Raw genomic sequence first — 16,880 nt, 5'->3', positions numbered from 1 at the left:
TGTTGGTGATATTAGCAGTTGAACCTCTACTGTACATGTTATATCTTTACCTAGGACACTTATGACCCGGGTTCATGACCTTGATGGGCATCTCCTTATAACCATCAGGTTCTTGAATCAGCAGGGATAACTTCACTCACTACAACTCTGAACTGATTCCACAACCTATGGGGTTACTTCCAAAAAATCTATCACACATTATCTCAGTAAAATAGTCTTACTTGCACAATTTGTCTTCTTTACACATTGGTTGCTTGTCAGTGTAGTTTTGTGTAGTTTTTCATAAATTCTGTTGTATTTCTTTATTTTCTCATAAATTCCTGAAAGAAAATGAAGCTCAATGCAGCATATGGAAACATATATGCAGTTTGATAATAAATTTCACTTCAACTGTGACCCTGTTAAAATAAGTGCATTACCACCTGTGTTATGGTTGTTGACAAGATTTTTTTTTACAAGAATATAAATACCGCCTGCTGATTTTGTGAACTAAGCTTCCTGGGAGTTTCAGTAATGCATGTTGTGTTGAAAGAGATACAAATACTTTTTTTAGAATGTACCTCCATTTCTGCTTTTTCTAAAATATTGAAACCTTGGAAAATTAAGTACTCATTTCAGTCCCTCTCTCAACCAAGTCTCTGTTAAGGCCACAGCATCATTGTTCCAATTACTGATTCATGCTCTGAGTTCATCACCCTTACCCATAATACCCTCTGTTATTTCTGGTCAAGATATCTACCTTCTTCTCAACTGTTCTACTTTCTGACCTAAACCATACTCCTGCCAAATTAGTTTTGATCTTCCTGAGTAAAACTACCAGTTGGTTCCCTTCCACTTAAGGTGCAACCTGTCCTTCTTGTAAAGGGCATCCCTGACCCAGAAAAGGTTCCACTGATCCAAGAACCTGAGCTATGTCCCTTGCACCAGTTTCTCAGCCACTCACTCATCTGTACTATCTTTCTATTTCTGCTCTGACAAGCACATGGCTCTGGGCGTAATCCAGAGGTTAATATTTCAAGGTCCTCCTTTTTACCCTCTCTCCTAAGCAGGCTTCAATCATACCAGTGCACAAGAACAACATGGTAACCTGCCTCAATGACTATTGCCACTGACACTCACATCTACAGTGATGAAGAGTTTTGAGAAGCTGGTGTTGAAAAGTATCAGCTCCTTTCTGAGTGGCGACTTGGGTCCATTTCAATTTGCCTACCAAAGCAGCAGTGCCACAGCAGATGCTATCTCATTGGCTTTTCACACAGCCCTGGAGCATCTGGATAGCAAAGATGCATACACACATCAGGATGCTCTTTATCGATTACAGCTCAGCATATAATACCATCATCCACTCAAAGCTAATCAGTGAACTCCCAGACTTGGGCCTGAATACCCCCTTGTGCAATTGGGTTCTGGGTTTCCTCACTTGCAGACCACAGTCAGTTTGGATTGGCAAAAGCATCTCCTCTATGAGCTCCATCAGTACAGGATCATGACAGGGATGTGTGCTTAGCTCCCTGCTCGACTCACTTTACACCTATGACTGTGTGTCTAAGTACAGCTCCAACACCATACTTAAGTTTGCTGATGACACCACTGTTGTGGGCTGTATCAAAGGTGGTGATGAATCAGCATACAGGAGGGAGACTGAGAATTTGGCTGGAGTGATTTCTAACAAGAACCTCTCACTCAGTGTCAGCAAGACCGAGGAACTGATTGTAGACTTCAAGAGAGGGAAACCAAAGGTCCATGAATCAGTACTCATCAGAAAATCAGAGGTGGCGAGGATCAGTAACTTTAAATTCCTGGCCGTCACCATTTCAGAGGACCTGCCCTGGATTCATCATATAAATGTAATTGCAAAGAAAGCACGGCAGCATCTCTACTTCCTTAGGAATCTGCAGAGATTTAGCGTGTCATCAAAACTTTGACAAACTTTTATAGAGGTGTGGTATGAAGTGTTTTGACTGGTTGCATTACGGCCTGGTATGGGAACACCAATGCTTTGAGTGGAAAACCCTACAAAAGGTAATAGAGTTGGCCCAGTACATCATGGGTAAAGCCCTTCCAACCACTCAGCACATCTATGTGAAACATTGCCATAGAAAAGCAACAATTTTATCAAAGATCCTTACCACCGAGGCCATGCTCTTTTCTCGCTGCTGCCATCAGGTAGAAGGTACAAGAGCATCAGGGCTTGCACCACCAGGTTCAAGAACAGTTACTACCCCTCAACCAACAGGCTCTTGAACAAAATGGATAAATGCAGTCACTTTATTTCCAGCGTTCCCACAACCAACAATCTCACTTTAAAGACCCTTTATCTTGTTATTTCATGCCCTTATAATTTATTGCTATTTATTTATATTTGCATTTGTACATTTTGTTGTTTGTTGATCCTGTTTACAGTTTCTGTTCTGTAAATTTGCTGAGTATGCCTGCTAGAAAAAAGAATCTCATGGTTGTATGCGGTGATATGTATGTAATCTGATAATTAATTTTACTTTGAACTTTGAACTCCCTATACTCACTTGCAGAAGCTCTTCCCCCTTCTACCCATGTCATTGGCTCCAATGTCCACCATAACCTTTGGCTGCACATCCTCTCCTTTGAGAATGTTCTGCAGGGTTTCGAAGATGTCCTTGACCCTGGCGCACAGGAGGCAGCACACTATCCTGCAGCCAAAGAATCTCTTCTCTGTACCCCTAGCTATCGAGTCTACAGTCACTATTCTCTGCCTGAATTTATCCCTCCCTTCTAAGCCTCAGAGCCAAGCACAGTGGCATTGGCCTGCCTGGTACTGCATCCACCAGTTAATTCTTTTAGTCAAAATGTTTGTAAAGCATTATTGTAATACCAGAATAACCCTTGTGATAGCTTTTTTGAATAATGAATGTGAACTTTCAATATACAATATAAGGCATATTTTAGGACCTTATTCTATAATTGATATATTTTATGCCAAGAACGTAAACTCTGTTAAGCCAGATATTCATCTTTATATTTTATATTCGCAGGATGTGCATTCTTTGACAATTTTACGTTAAAATGCCTACAAAGTATGCGACATGAGAAAATAAGTATTTTGATTCCAAAATGCAGATTAGAAGAATACACTATGAAGAATGTCCCTCTCAAAATCATTTGTGCACATTTGCTGTTACAATGCTTGAAAATATTTATCTTTTAATATCGACACAGTGAATTTTACTTGTTATCTCAGGAAGTTTGGTTTACAAAACTTAATAACTCATCACAATGAAGATGAAAATTGGAAGAAAATTGTTGAAAATGCATGTTGTGATTCCATTATTGAAATGTGGATAGAACATAGAACACAGGACATAGAGCCACAGACCCTTTGGCTCAGAATGTTCTGCTGACCTATTAAAAACCTATGCCACAATCAATCTAAATTTCACATTTCCCACCCACACAGCTCATAACCCTCCACATTTCTTACATCCATGTGCTAGATAGATTGAGTGACTGGGTAGAAATCTGGTAAATGTGGGGAAGTGTGGGGTCACACACTTGTTAAGGGACATTAAAAGCTGGATTTTTTTCCAAAATGGAAAGAGACTAGAAATCTGAGGAATCGTGGTATTCTAATGAACAAGTCACAAATCGTTAGCAGACGGATCTAACAAGTAGCTTAGAAGGCAAATGGCATATTGGCTTTTATTGCAAAGGGGCTGAAGGACAGGAGAGTTCCAATACCGTGTACATAATTGCACAGGGTGTTGTTGATCTCACCACTTGAAGACTGTGTATAGGTTTGGTTCCCTCACTGAAAAGAAGATATATTTGTAGTTTATTTAGTTTATATTATTATTGTCACATGCACTGAGGTGCAATGAAAACTTGGTTTTGCGTTCCTTCCATACAAATCATTACATCAGTGCGACAAGGTAATACCTACAGGAGAAAAACATTAACAGAGCAGCATATGATATTGCAGTTACTGATAAAGTGCAGGGCAGGCAGGTAATAAGGTGCAAGGCCATGATGAGGTAGGTTGTGAGGTCAAGAATCCATCTTATCATTTAAGAGGTCTGTGCAGCTGTCTTGTAACAATCGGATAGAAGCTGTCTGTGAACCTGGTGGTACATGCTTTTGGCTTTTGTACCTTCTTCCCAATGAGAAGGGGAGAAGAGAGAGTGTCCAGAGGGGGAGGGGGTCTTTGGTTTTACTGAGGCAGTGAGAAGTATAGATGAAACCATGGAAGGAGGACAGGGAGGCTAGTGTTTGTTATGTGGTGAATTGTGTCCACAAACTTCTGCAACATCTTGTGGTCTTGGGTAGACCAGTTGCCATGCCAACAAATGATGCATTCAGATAGGAACCTCTCGATAAAAATTGGTGAGGGTTGTAGGATGCCACCTTAGGAATTAGAGGCATTGGTGAACTTTTTAGGCTGCAACATCCATGTGGTTGGACCAGGACAAATTATTAGAAATATTTTCCCCTTGGAACATGAACTCACTTTTGAAGTTGGCCTGGTTGAATTCACTGTTCCTGATATTTTTTGCTTATTTATTTATATCATTATTTCTTTATTTTTGTATTTGCACAATTTTTTGGCCTTTGCACACTGGTTAAATACCCAGTTGCGCAGTTTTTCCTTGATCCTGTTATAGTTATTATTGTATAGATTTGTTGTGTATGGCCACAAGAAAATGAATCTCGGGGTTGTACATAGTGACATATATGTAATTTGATAATAAATTTACTTTGAATTTTAATCTTTGAAGAGCTCTGTCTCTGTCTCAGAGGCTGACATTAGAACATCTTTCAAGAGGGTGAACCGTTGCACGGTGTTAAGGCATGATTGAGTACCTGATGGTGGTCTGAAAACCTGTGCCAACCAACTGGTGGGAGGCTAAGGCATCGGTGACCCCTGTTTCCATCCAAGGGGTCAGTGTGGACATAGTGGAGGATTACAAATACTTGGGGATACGAATGGACAATAAACTGAACTGGTCAAAGAACACTGAGGCTGTCTACAAGAAGGGTCAGAGCCGTCTCTATTTCCTGAGGAGACTGAGGTCCTTTAACATCTGCCAAACGATGCTGAGGATGTTCTATGAGGCTGTGGTGGCCAGTGCTATCATGTTTGCTGTTGTGTGCTGGGGCAGCAGGCTGAAGGTAGCAGATACCAACAGAATCAACAAACTCATTCGTAAGGCCAGTGATGTTTTGGGGGTGGAACTGGACTCTCTGATGGTGGTGTCTGAAAAGAGGATGCTGTCCAAGTTGCATGCCATCTTGGACAATGTCTTCCATCCACTCCATACTGTACTAGTTAGGCACAGGAGTACATTCAGCCAGAGAGTCATTCCACCGAGATGTAACGCTGAGCGTCATGGGGAGTCATTCCTACCTGTGGCCATCAAACTTTACAACTCCTCCCTTGGAGTGTCAGACACCCTGAGCCAATAGGCTGGTCCTGGACTTATTTTTTCCACTTGGCATGATTAACTTATTATTATTTAATTATTTATGGTTTTATATTGCTATATTTCTTCACTATTCTTGGTGGTGCGGCTGTAACGAAACCCAATTTCCCTCGGGATCAATAAAGTATGTCTATCTGTCTGTCTGTCTGCCTGTCTGTCTGTTTGCCGACATCTTCTGTCTCTCACTGCTGCAGTTGGATGTACCCACCTGCTTCAAAAGGTTGACAATCATCCCAGTTCCTAAGAAGAGCAGTAAGAACTGCTTCAATGACTATCACCCAGTGACACTCACATCTACTGTGATAAAATGCTTTGAGGGGTTGATCACAGCTAGTATCAATTCCTGCCTATGCAAGGATCTGGATCTGCTGTAATTTACCCATCACCGCAATAGATCCACATTGGATGCAGTCTCACTGGCTCTCCACTCAGCCTTGGATCACCCGGACAATAGCAATACTTACGTCAGGCTGCTGTTTATTGACTACAGCTCGGTGTTAAACACTATTCTACCCTCAACAAACCAAGGACAAAAGTGAAGGAGCAGGCGCACCAGAGGATCCCGCTTGTGTTCTTGTGTTCCAGAGCTCTGCCAGCCTTTTTCACTGCCACACAAATTATCCAAGAACTACTTTTTTAATGTAATCAATGCATGACAATGCCCAGTTATCACCTTTGATATATTTATTATGCCTTAAATTAATGATGGTTACTCCTACTGGGCTAATATTTACTGTGTTTGGTAAAATTATGGTTTTGCGAGACCTGCAGAAAACAGTGATGTGACCCTTGAAGATTAAAGTCTGGTTTTCATTAGGAATGGGTAGCTTTGAGTAACATTCCATGATAAAAATCTTTTTGATCTACATCTCTTCCCTTAAAAGTGGAATGATCTGGTGAGCAGGGTGCCTTTTGCCAAAAGAGCTGTAAAGTTAATAGCTTTATCCTGAATGATGACAAGTGGTTATTCAGTTAAAAGCCAAAGCTTGCAGAAATCCTTTTAACACTGTGAACTTTGATTGTATTAGACATTCGAAGCTGAGATGGCTTGATAATGACTACTGCATTTCATTGCAAAAGTTCAACAAGAGACTGATTCAATAATGTAAGCAATTATCTGTTGACTGCTTTTCATTTGGTCACCTCTGGGTCAACTGAGCTAATACTGCATAATCAAAATATTTAATGTTTCTTTTTACCTCAGACATAGTGTCAAAGCCAATTGTGGGACTCTGTGTGATTGATTCAAAGTACTACCTGATGGATCAGAAGGCTTGTAAATGTATTTTTAAAATCTAGTAAGCAGAAAGCTCTCTGTATTGCTTTAAGTGTGTCATCAGGCCTCATTTTATTTGCTTGGATGCCTTTTCTCCATGTCAGTGTAACAACTGCTCAATATATCAATATGTTATAGCTGTAATGCAAATATTACTTCCAGACATCTCTTAAACATTTCTCACATCATAATTATTCAGTCATTGTTCATTGTGGATGGCTGCCTTTTGTTGTTTCTGCTACTAATGCTCAGTTCATCTGACTTAAAGACCACAGAATTAATTTCTCATTTTTGAATTTATGTTGATATATGTTAACATTTTCAGCAACAGATTCTTCCCCACTGCCACTAGGCTCTTGAACCAACCTGTAAAACCCTTACACTAGCTCAGATGATGCTTCTTTTTTCTCCCAACTTGCACTAATACCATTATGCTTATTTTGTTGTGTTGGTTATATATAATTTATGTTAATTTATGTTCATGATGTTATAATATTCAGGACTGCATCAGCAAAATGCTAATTTTCATGGTGTATGTATGCATATGATAGTAAAGTTGAACTTGAATTTGTTTCCACCCATATGAAATTATGGATATAGAGCTTTCAAAATTTGATGAGCTTGTTTTTATTTCCATTAAAGGCTGAACAAAGCTGATTCTAGAAAGACATGTTCTATCACAATTGCAACAGCATAGATCCGTACTGATGGGTGATAAATAGTTTAGTGTCCTTGCTGGTAACACAACTATCTACAAGGGACTTGTTGAAGTCACTGGTTGATTTCTAACAGCAGTTTATGTCCATGTTCTCTTCTGTTATCAGGTTCTTTGTCATCATTAACATTGATGGCTTTCATGTGACTTTTTGTAACTATCCTTATATCTAAAAGCTGGATGCTAAATGGTATTTGACTTGGACTACTTCCTCATATGTACAGTGTGCCCTTGGAGACATAATGCTGCCATATTTCTCCTCGTGCACATGTCCAAGACATTGAATGAATGCTGGGAAGTTTGTCATCTTTACTTCCGAGTGGACACATAGTGTTGTAGAGAAACACAGCAATAAAACAGCCCTCCTGGTCTGTCAAATCTGAGTGAACCACCAAACACACATTTTCACTAATCCTACATCAATTCCATTTTTTACATGCCTCACATTCTCATGAATATTGTGTTGGAGGCACTTTCCTCCAGGAGATGTCAGGAACACCATGCATTGAGTAAATGTGAAAGCTGTTTAGCCTTCTTTCCAAGCAGTTGCATGTAATCCATGCTTCACTGCCATAAAGCAACATATAGATGTTATCAATTATTGATCTTGGTACCAAATTATCTATTGATCTTCCATGTCCACTTTATTAATCAGCCATTCTTGGTGGGAAATACAGCTCATCATTGAGAAGAATTTTGTCTCATTACCATCAACCTAAAATATTAAATTAATTGTCTGGATCCAGTGAAGTTCCATTTAGTCAGCAGGTGAAGGCTGAGATTGAAATGTTTCCCATCTGATCGTATTTAAAGGTGCGATCTATCCTTGCCTGCAGGTTCAATGCTCAAAGTTCAAAGTACATTTATTATCAAAGTATGTATATATTATACAACCCTGAGATTCGTTTCTCCAGAGGCAGCCACAAAATGAAGAGACCCAATAGAACCCAGCAAAACAACAGAATACCATCAAACAGCCACATGCAGAGTCAAAAAAGAGCCAAATCATACAAACAATACAAATAAGCAGAGCATCCGGAACTGAAGTTCATGAAAGTGAGTCAGACATGAAGCCAGGTGTAACAGCAGCCGATTCAATAGCCCATTAGCTGCAGATCACAGCCTCAGTTCAGTGCACAGTTGAGTAAACCTGGCGGAGCAGTGAAGTGAACCAGCTCATCCCTTGCATCTGGTCTTGACACCCTGACCTTTTCAATTCGGCCCGCCACTTAAATAACCTTGGGTTATTCCTCGCTTGCACAGCCAGGCCCTGCTACTTTGATATGCTCGTAGGCCTGGGCACCCCCCTGAACACTGCCTTGATTTGGACTGTACCCAACCTTTCCAATTCAGTTTGGTGCTTAAATCAAACAACCCTCGGGTCTTACCTCGCTTTTCGGCCCAGGCTCTGCCTCGACTCTGCCTTGCCTCTGCTTTCCTCACCTTGGTTCCAGCACATCGAACTGCTTCCAAGTCTGCTCCAGCAATGGTCACGCGTCAGCTACCTCCCCAGTTTCCGGCCTGGACCCCGCCGCTTCAATTCAGCCCTCACACACTTTGCAGCAACCATCCTCCTTCTCTGAGACATCAGCCCACACTGCAAAGATGTCAGGTCAAACAGGTGGTTCAAAAGCTCAACTTTGACAGGGAAGTCACAGGCTATTGTTTGCAGTGATCATTTACCAGAAAAGTGTGATTAATTTGGTTGTTTTTTCGGCTTTATTCACCACCAGTAAGTAGTCGCTGAGCTTCACCAGCGACATTTTAAACTGGGTTTCCTTGTGGAAGCAAAGGAAAGACAAGTAGGGAGCACAGAGGATAAAATGCAACTGCAGTAGAGAGCTCATTCTATTTTTCTTTTCAGTACTATCAGAAGCAAAGCCATTGATCTGTACGGTGCTGTGTAAGTTGTCATGGAAGGAATGAATAAGACCAGATAAGGCAGTGCAATGAAGATGTAGTGAAATGCTGCCTTCTGGAGCTAGAGATCCTGGTACAATCATAACCTAGAGTGCTGTCTATGTGGGGTTTACACATTCTTTCTGTGACCCTGTGGGTTTCCTCTGGATACTCTTGTTTCTTCCCATACTCCAAGACGTGCCGGTTGGTATGTTATTTAGCCACTGTAAATTATAGGAAGTATGTAGGTGGGTGGTGGAATCTGGGGGAAGTTGATGAGAAAGAGGGGAGATCTTTGACACTGTTGATCAAAGTATTCAAAGTACATTTATTATCAGAGAATATATAAATTATACAACCTTGAGATTTGTTTGCTTACAGGCAGTTGTAAAGCAGGGAACCTGAAAGAACCCAATTAAAACAAGATAAAGTTCCACATGAAAGGTTAGTTAAGAAGGTTCAGTCGTTAGGTATTAATGCTGGAGTAATAAAATGGATTCAACAGTGGCTAGATGGGAGATGCCAGAGAGTAGTGGTGGATAATTGTTTATCGGGATGGAGGCCGGTGACTAGCGGGGTGCCTCAGGGATCTGTTTTGGGCCCAATGTTGTTTGTAATATACATAAATGATCTGGATGATGGGGTGGTAAATTGGATTAGTAAGTATGCCGATGATACTAAGGTAGGAGGTGTTGTGGATAATGAGGTGGGTTTTCAAAGCTTGCAGGGAGATTTATGCCGGTTAGAAGAATGGGCTGAATGTTGGCAGATGGAGTTTAATGCTGAGAAGTGTGAGGTTCTACATTTTGGCAGGAATAATCCAAATAGAACATACAGGGTAAATGGTAGGGCATTGAGGAATGCAGTGGAACAGAGAGATCTAGGAATAACAGTGCATAGTTTCCTGAAGGTGGAGTCTCATGTAGATAGGGTGGTGAAGAAGGCTTTTGGAACGCTGGCCTTTATAAATCAGAGCATTGAGTACAGAAGTTGGGATGTAATGTTAAAATTGTACAAGGCATTGGTAAGGCCAAATTTGGAATATTGTGTACAGTTCTGGTCACCGAATTATAGGAAAGATATCAATAAATTAGAGAGAGTGCAGAGACGATTTACAAGGATGTTACCTGGATTTCAGCACTTAAGTTACAGAGAAAGGTTGAACAAGTTAGGTCTCTATTCATTGGAGCGTAGAAGGTTGAGGGGGGATTTGATCGAGGTATTTAAAATTTTGAGAGGGATAGATAGAGTTGACGTGAATAGGCTGTTTCCATTGAGAGTAGGGGAGATTCAAACGAGAGGACATGATTTGAGAGTTAGGGGGCAAAAGTTTAAGGGAAACACGAGGGGGTATTTCTTTACTCAGAGAGTGATAGCTGTGTGGAATGAGCTTCCTGTAGAAGTAGTAGAGGCCAGTTCAGTTGTGTCATTTAAGGTAAAATTGGATAGGTATATGGACAGGAAAGGAGTGGAGGGTTATGGGCGGAGTGCGGGTAGGTGGGACTAGGTGAGATTAAGAGTTCAGCATGGACTAGGAGGGCCGGAATGGCCTGTTTCCGTGCTGTGATTGTTATATATATATATATATATATATATAAAGACCAACCCTCAATGCGCACAGTGAAAGAGAAAAAGAACACAACTCATACAAACAATGGAAGTGAGCAACACCAACAGCATTCCGAACCAAAATGAGTCCTTGGATCCAAATCCCTGGTGCAGTCCAGAGAAGGCCCAATGCCTTGGTCTTAAGTTTGTCACATTAGCAGGGCAAATCGCCGCAGAGTTCACAGACATAAAGCACAGCAGCTGGGGCCAGTGTCACAACCTCAGCATCGCGGAAAGGGGAGACCCCAGTCTATCTGGGCAGTGTTTACATTGATTGAACAGTGGATTGCTCCTCACACTGGGACATGGGCTCTGCCACAGTGAATCACTCCAGGCCTTGAATACACCACCAAAGAAGCTGTTCTTGACCTCTCCAAATTGGCTTGGTGCCCAAAACAATCCAACCTTGCCCGACTCAACACCCTGATAGTTCACCATCATTGACCTCCAAAAAAGTGTTATTAAAAATGCTTTTAATTGAATTCCTCTGTTCTTGAACTGCCAGCAAGCTGTTGCATACCTTTGGTGGTGCCATCTTAAATCGGATCAAAGATTTTGTATCACTCTCCAGCTCCAGGACTCAATTGTGTAATTGGTGCTCATCACTGAAAAGCATTTTTAGGACTTTGGGAGACCACAGATTTTCCAAATTCCAGTGGAATTGCACTCTGCTTATGGTGTCAGATGCATAATGAAATCCATGAAAACAAAGTGAGTTGCCACTTCCTTCAGTTCGCCCAGAGATTACTTGGGAGAAGATCATGCAGATTGTGGATCTTCCCCCTCTAAAGCAACATTGTGCCTCTGGATATGTTCTATCAGTTAACTGTCGGAGCTTCCTTAAAATGGCAAATGTCTTTCCGGTGACTCCAAGAGTGTGATGGTTTGAGAGCTCTTGCAATTCCTTCAATTATTCTTCATGATGTGCAATATCATGAAGGTTCAATGGGACACAGATATTTTTTTCCATCATTGGAACATATAGTCATGGCACCAGGAGATAGTTTTCATAGTTGAGAAGTTAAGTGGTCCTGATGTAGGGCTTTAACCTGACCTGTCAACAATGTTTTCTTCCATCAATGCTGTTTGACTTGCTAAGTTCTTCCAGCAGTTTGTCTCTCAACTTGAATTCCATTCTCAGTGGGAAGAGAATCAATTGCTATTCTCACCTGAAATACAGAAGGTCTCATATTGCTTTCTGCCAAAAGCAGGCTGCCACAGATGAGCACCAGACACAGGATGCAAGGGTAGTTGTCTCACCTCAGTCATAGCTCAGAATAATAGTTGCCTGAAATTTACTCAGAATCAGAATCAAAATTAAGTTTAATATGTCATGAAATCTGCAGCACTACATTGCAATACAGGTGCCCCCCCACCCCCCGCTTTACGAAAGTTCGCTTTACGCCACTTCGCTTTTATGAAAGACCTACATTATTACCAGTTATTTCTAACCGAAAGAAAGCTGAAGAGGATTTTCGCTTTTACGAAAAAAGGTGCCGGCTTTAAACTTATGTTTACCCTGAGACGGAGTACCATGACCGTGAAGCCTTGCACGGGTAGGCATGTGTGCATGCGTGTATGTGCCGATTTTTTACGTTTTATGTGCTATTTGGTATGATTTGGTAGGTTTTTTTTGGGTCTGGGAACACTCAAAAATTTTTCCCATATAAATTAATGGTAATTGCTTCTTTACTTCACGCCATTCAGGATAAAAAGATAATTAAATTAAATAAGTATTGCAAAAAGAGAGGAAATACTGAGGCAGTAGTCATGGGTTCAGTATCCTTTCAGACATCTGATGGTGGAAGGGAAGAAGCTGTTCCTGAAATGTTGAGCATGTGTCTTCAGACTCCTGTGCCTCTTCTTTAATATAAACAATGAGAAGAGAGCATGTCCAGGGTGATGGGGGACTTTAATGATGAATGCCACTATTTTGAGGCATCACCTTTAGAAAGTGTCTTGGATGCTGGGGAGGCTAGAACTGCAGGGATGATGGAACTGTCTGAGTTTATAACTTACTGCAGCCTTTTCTGATTCACTGCAACGGTCCCTCCTTCCCAAATGGTGATGTAACTGGTTAGAATGCTCTCCACAGTACATCTGTAGAAATTTTGAGTCATTTCAATTAGCATTCCACCATCTGTAGATCTTCAAGAAACAGTTTAGATAATGCTAGGACCAAGTGCTCTCTCAATGGCTTCATATGCAGAGTAAAGTGGCTTGGTATTCATACACAATTCACCTGTTTTAAAGAATATATTCTTAAAGATTCAGTTGTGAATATATGTTAATGAACAACCTTTCTTGGTATTAAAGACCAGTCATGTACAATCAGTTCTAAAGATAGGAAATCTTGAGAAATGTAAGGACAATTTTCTTCCTCTCTTTTACTTGAGTCAGTGTGTGTTAGAGTCATAAAATTTACCTCATTTAAACTGCTCATTGAATCCACAATGGGCAGAACTGGTTATAAAACAACATATTTCTTTTTATTTCTCTCCTCAATAAGTTTGACTCACCCCAGATTTTTTCACTCACCTACGCAGCAAAGTTGAGATACAGTGTCTAGTTAACCTATTAACCCACAAACCTATGGTATGTGGGAGAAAACCAGAGCACCCTGCAATTACATGGGGAACTTGCAAACTCCACACAGACAGCACCTGAGGTCAGGATTGAACTTGGGTTGTTGGATAAGTGTTACCGCAGCTCTATTAGCTGTGCAACTGTGCCACCTAAATTTAAAAATGATGTAAAAAAAATGAGCCACCAAAGAATTTCTCCAATTTGTGTTGGATTTAGATTTTTTTCCATTGATTTACTGTGCTTTCAGTCTTTATTTCAGGTATTGGACTTCCTCAGTGCTATCATTTTCAAAACAGCTTCCTGATGATTCTTTATCATAAGATTTAAACTAATTATAAATTTGCAAACTGCATAGTATCTTTTTTCTGAAATTATAGCACTAAAGCAGAATGTCTGGCCCAATTCATCCAAGCATTCATCTAGTCATGTGCCCACACTGTTCGCCAATCCCTTCATCCTTTTTCCTACATTTATTTTATCCTGTCCTTAAACATTAATGAGTCTCCTGCATCAAATTCTCCATAAATTCCACAAGGCACCTTATAAAATCACAAGGCACCATATCAGGACTGAGCTTAAGTTACCATTCAATGTATTTCTTAGTAAACTATTTAAGAACTTTTTAAAAGCTATTTATTAATGCTTTTTGAGAGGGTGATTTTAGATGCATATTTATATTGAGTTAAGTATTGTATGTAATTAGTTTTGCTACAATAAGTGTATGGGACATTGGAAAAATGTTGAATTTCCCCATGGGGATGAATAAAGTATCTATCTATCTATAAAAAAAAGTTTCTCCTCCTTTTTAACCAAAATATTAAACTGACATGAAATTGAACCTTTGAAACCTTTGAAACTATTTTAGATTTTATCAAGGTTTTTGTTCACTCAATCCATATTATTCAGTTCATATAAACAGTTTGTTCGTATTAGCTCTGTTTTATGCCTTCATAATTTTAAACACTGCTGTCAAATTACACCATAATTTCTTTGTCCTGATGGAAGCAGTTTCTATATTTCAGGAGATACTTCTATTTCTTTTATTCCTTGCTGCATCTTACCGTATCTGCTGTTAGCTCACCATTATCTCACTGTACTTTTAGAGTTTTGTAATTTAGCGCAGTCCTTGAACAAGCATTTCACTATGGTTATACATTGTTCTATAATTGCTATTTAATTTTTATATTGAATACTTTCATCAGTATTCCATTAGCTTTGTTATGACCATATCCTTTTGAGATGCTTCTTTTAATGCCTAGTAAGATGAAATTCTTCTGCTATTAAACACTGTCCTGTCTTACTTCGATATCAGTATAATATTTTTAATTAAAATAAAGCATCCTTTGTTTACTATCAATTAATCATGGCTGCTGCATTTTTTGCTTTTCTCTTCTCCTCTCAACATTTCTTTGCAGGCTCCGTGGATCACAATTATTTGCAATGTCTTCAACTTTAATACTTCCTATCAATTTTGAAACTATGCTTTAAATCCAATTTTAAATCCTTTGAAACAGAAGCAACCCAGCTTAGAACTTTAAACCTTGCTTTCATTTCCAATCACTTCCCTAACTTCATTTCTTTTATTTTTCTTGTCTTTATTTCAAGCATAGCTGTGAAATTCCACTATCATGCCCAGAACTAATTTGCTATAAAATTAATTTTTGCAAGGCTTTCTCAATACTAAAATATCTGTCTAATAATTGACAACTCTTATCCCACCAGACAAAAATCTGATACATTACTATAGTCTCCCTCACTGTTCCACACTTTCCAAAACTTTTATGTCTGTAGTACATAAGTAAATTGCATTTGACAATGCCCTGGATAATCTATAGTTGATGATCAAATGGAATAAAGGGAAATGAGTTCAATGTTGGAAAATTGTACACAGGATGACTGTGACAAGAGTCCTTGATGAGAATGGATTGGACCCAAATGCTGAAGAGTCCAAGGTTAGAATCGAGAATCTGAACACAAAACAAACACTAGACGAAATCATGAGTAGGCTTACGACTGAGTGCTGAACTTCACCTCAGTGCAACTTAAATGCTCAATCCTTGACACCAAGAACATAATTGCCAATTAATGGGACTGTCTTGAATCTTTAAAGGGATCGTGCCAGCTACCTATACTCCTGGGAGTTAGAGGATCTAAACCTCGGAAGCTGACTCGGATGGATGTGTGTCTTAACAGGACCCCCTCCTCTATGGCCGACTCCTGATGGCACTGGCTGCTCAGATTATATGATTGTAGTCATGGATGAGAGCCAGATCCAAGATATCTCTTTCAGGCACCCAGCACCTCTCCTCCGGTCCGAATCCTTCTCATTCCCTGAGTTATTGCTGACCATCTCAAACAGTATGTGAGTCCAAAATTCTTCTCATGTTGAAACCTGCTCCCCATCAACAAACCTAACAGGCTGGTGTTCACAGGCTTTAACTTGGAAATGTGGAAAGTGGGATTGATCTTGTTGGTCTTGGGGAGCTCCAAGGTGCAGGCCATTGGGTTTACTTCCCTAAGAATCCAGAAGGGTCCAATGAACTTGGGTGACAATTTCTTGGACTCCACTCGAAGAGGAAAATCATGAGTCAACAGCCAGACCTGTTGCCCAGACTACAAAGCTGGTCCCTGTCTCCTCTTATGGTTAGACTTTATTTCAGCTTTCTGAGTGCAAGCTAACAAAATCTCTCTTGTCCTAGTCCATCTCCCTTTGCTGCAACAGACAAGACCTTTGGGCCCAGGAACCCCAACCTCTGCCTCCTGTTCAGGGAGAGGTGGTGGAGCATTCCCAAATTGGAATTTTAAAGGAGACATTCCTTGAGCCGAATGTCATAAAGTGATGTGGGTGAGCCTGCCCATGTCAAATGGTGGCTCCACTTGTTCGGTCTGTCAAAGGCCAGCCATCTTAGGGTACATTCCATATTTTGGTTCACAACAATATATTCTCTTAATGAACTCGAGGGTCCTGGCAATCTCTGGGTGAGATAATAATCTCAATGCATGTCCCCGTTGAAGAACCTGAGACCAGATGGGACTAGGAACAAACAGCCGACCTGGAGGGCTGTTACGAGGAATCACTCCTTCTGCCTGAGCCTTATGAACAAGCGTGTCAATGTCCCAAAAAATTGGCTCTATCACCTTGGCTTGGGGCAAAATGGTGGTAGGCTGCTTTACTCGTTTGGACTTATCAAGCTGTCGGGACAAAGCATCTGGCTTCTGGTTTATAGATCCTGGTTAATAGGTCAGGATGAAATTAAAACATTTAAAGAAAAGGGACCACCTGGCCTGCCTGCAATTCAGTTTCTTGGCCTGCTGAATATAAGCCAGGTTCTTGTGATCCATC

Source organism: Hemitrygon akajei, chromosome 4 (assembly GCF_048418815.1).
Source record: "Hemitrygon akajei chromosome 4, sHemAka1.3, whole genome shotgun sequence".
Taxonomy (NCBI): Eukaryota; Metazoa; Chordata; class Chondrichthyes; order Myliobatiformes; family Dasyatidae; genus Hemitrygon; species Hemitrygon akajei.
This window is presented reverse-complemented; position numbering follows the sequence as displayed.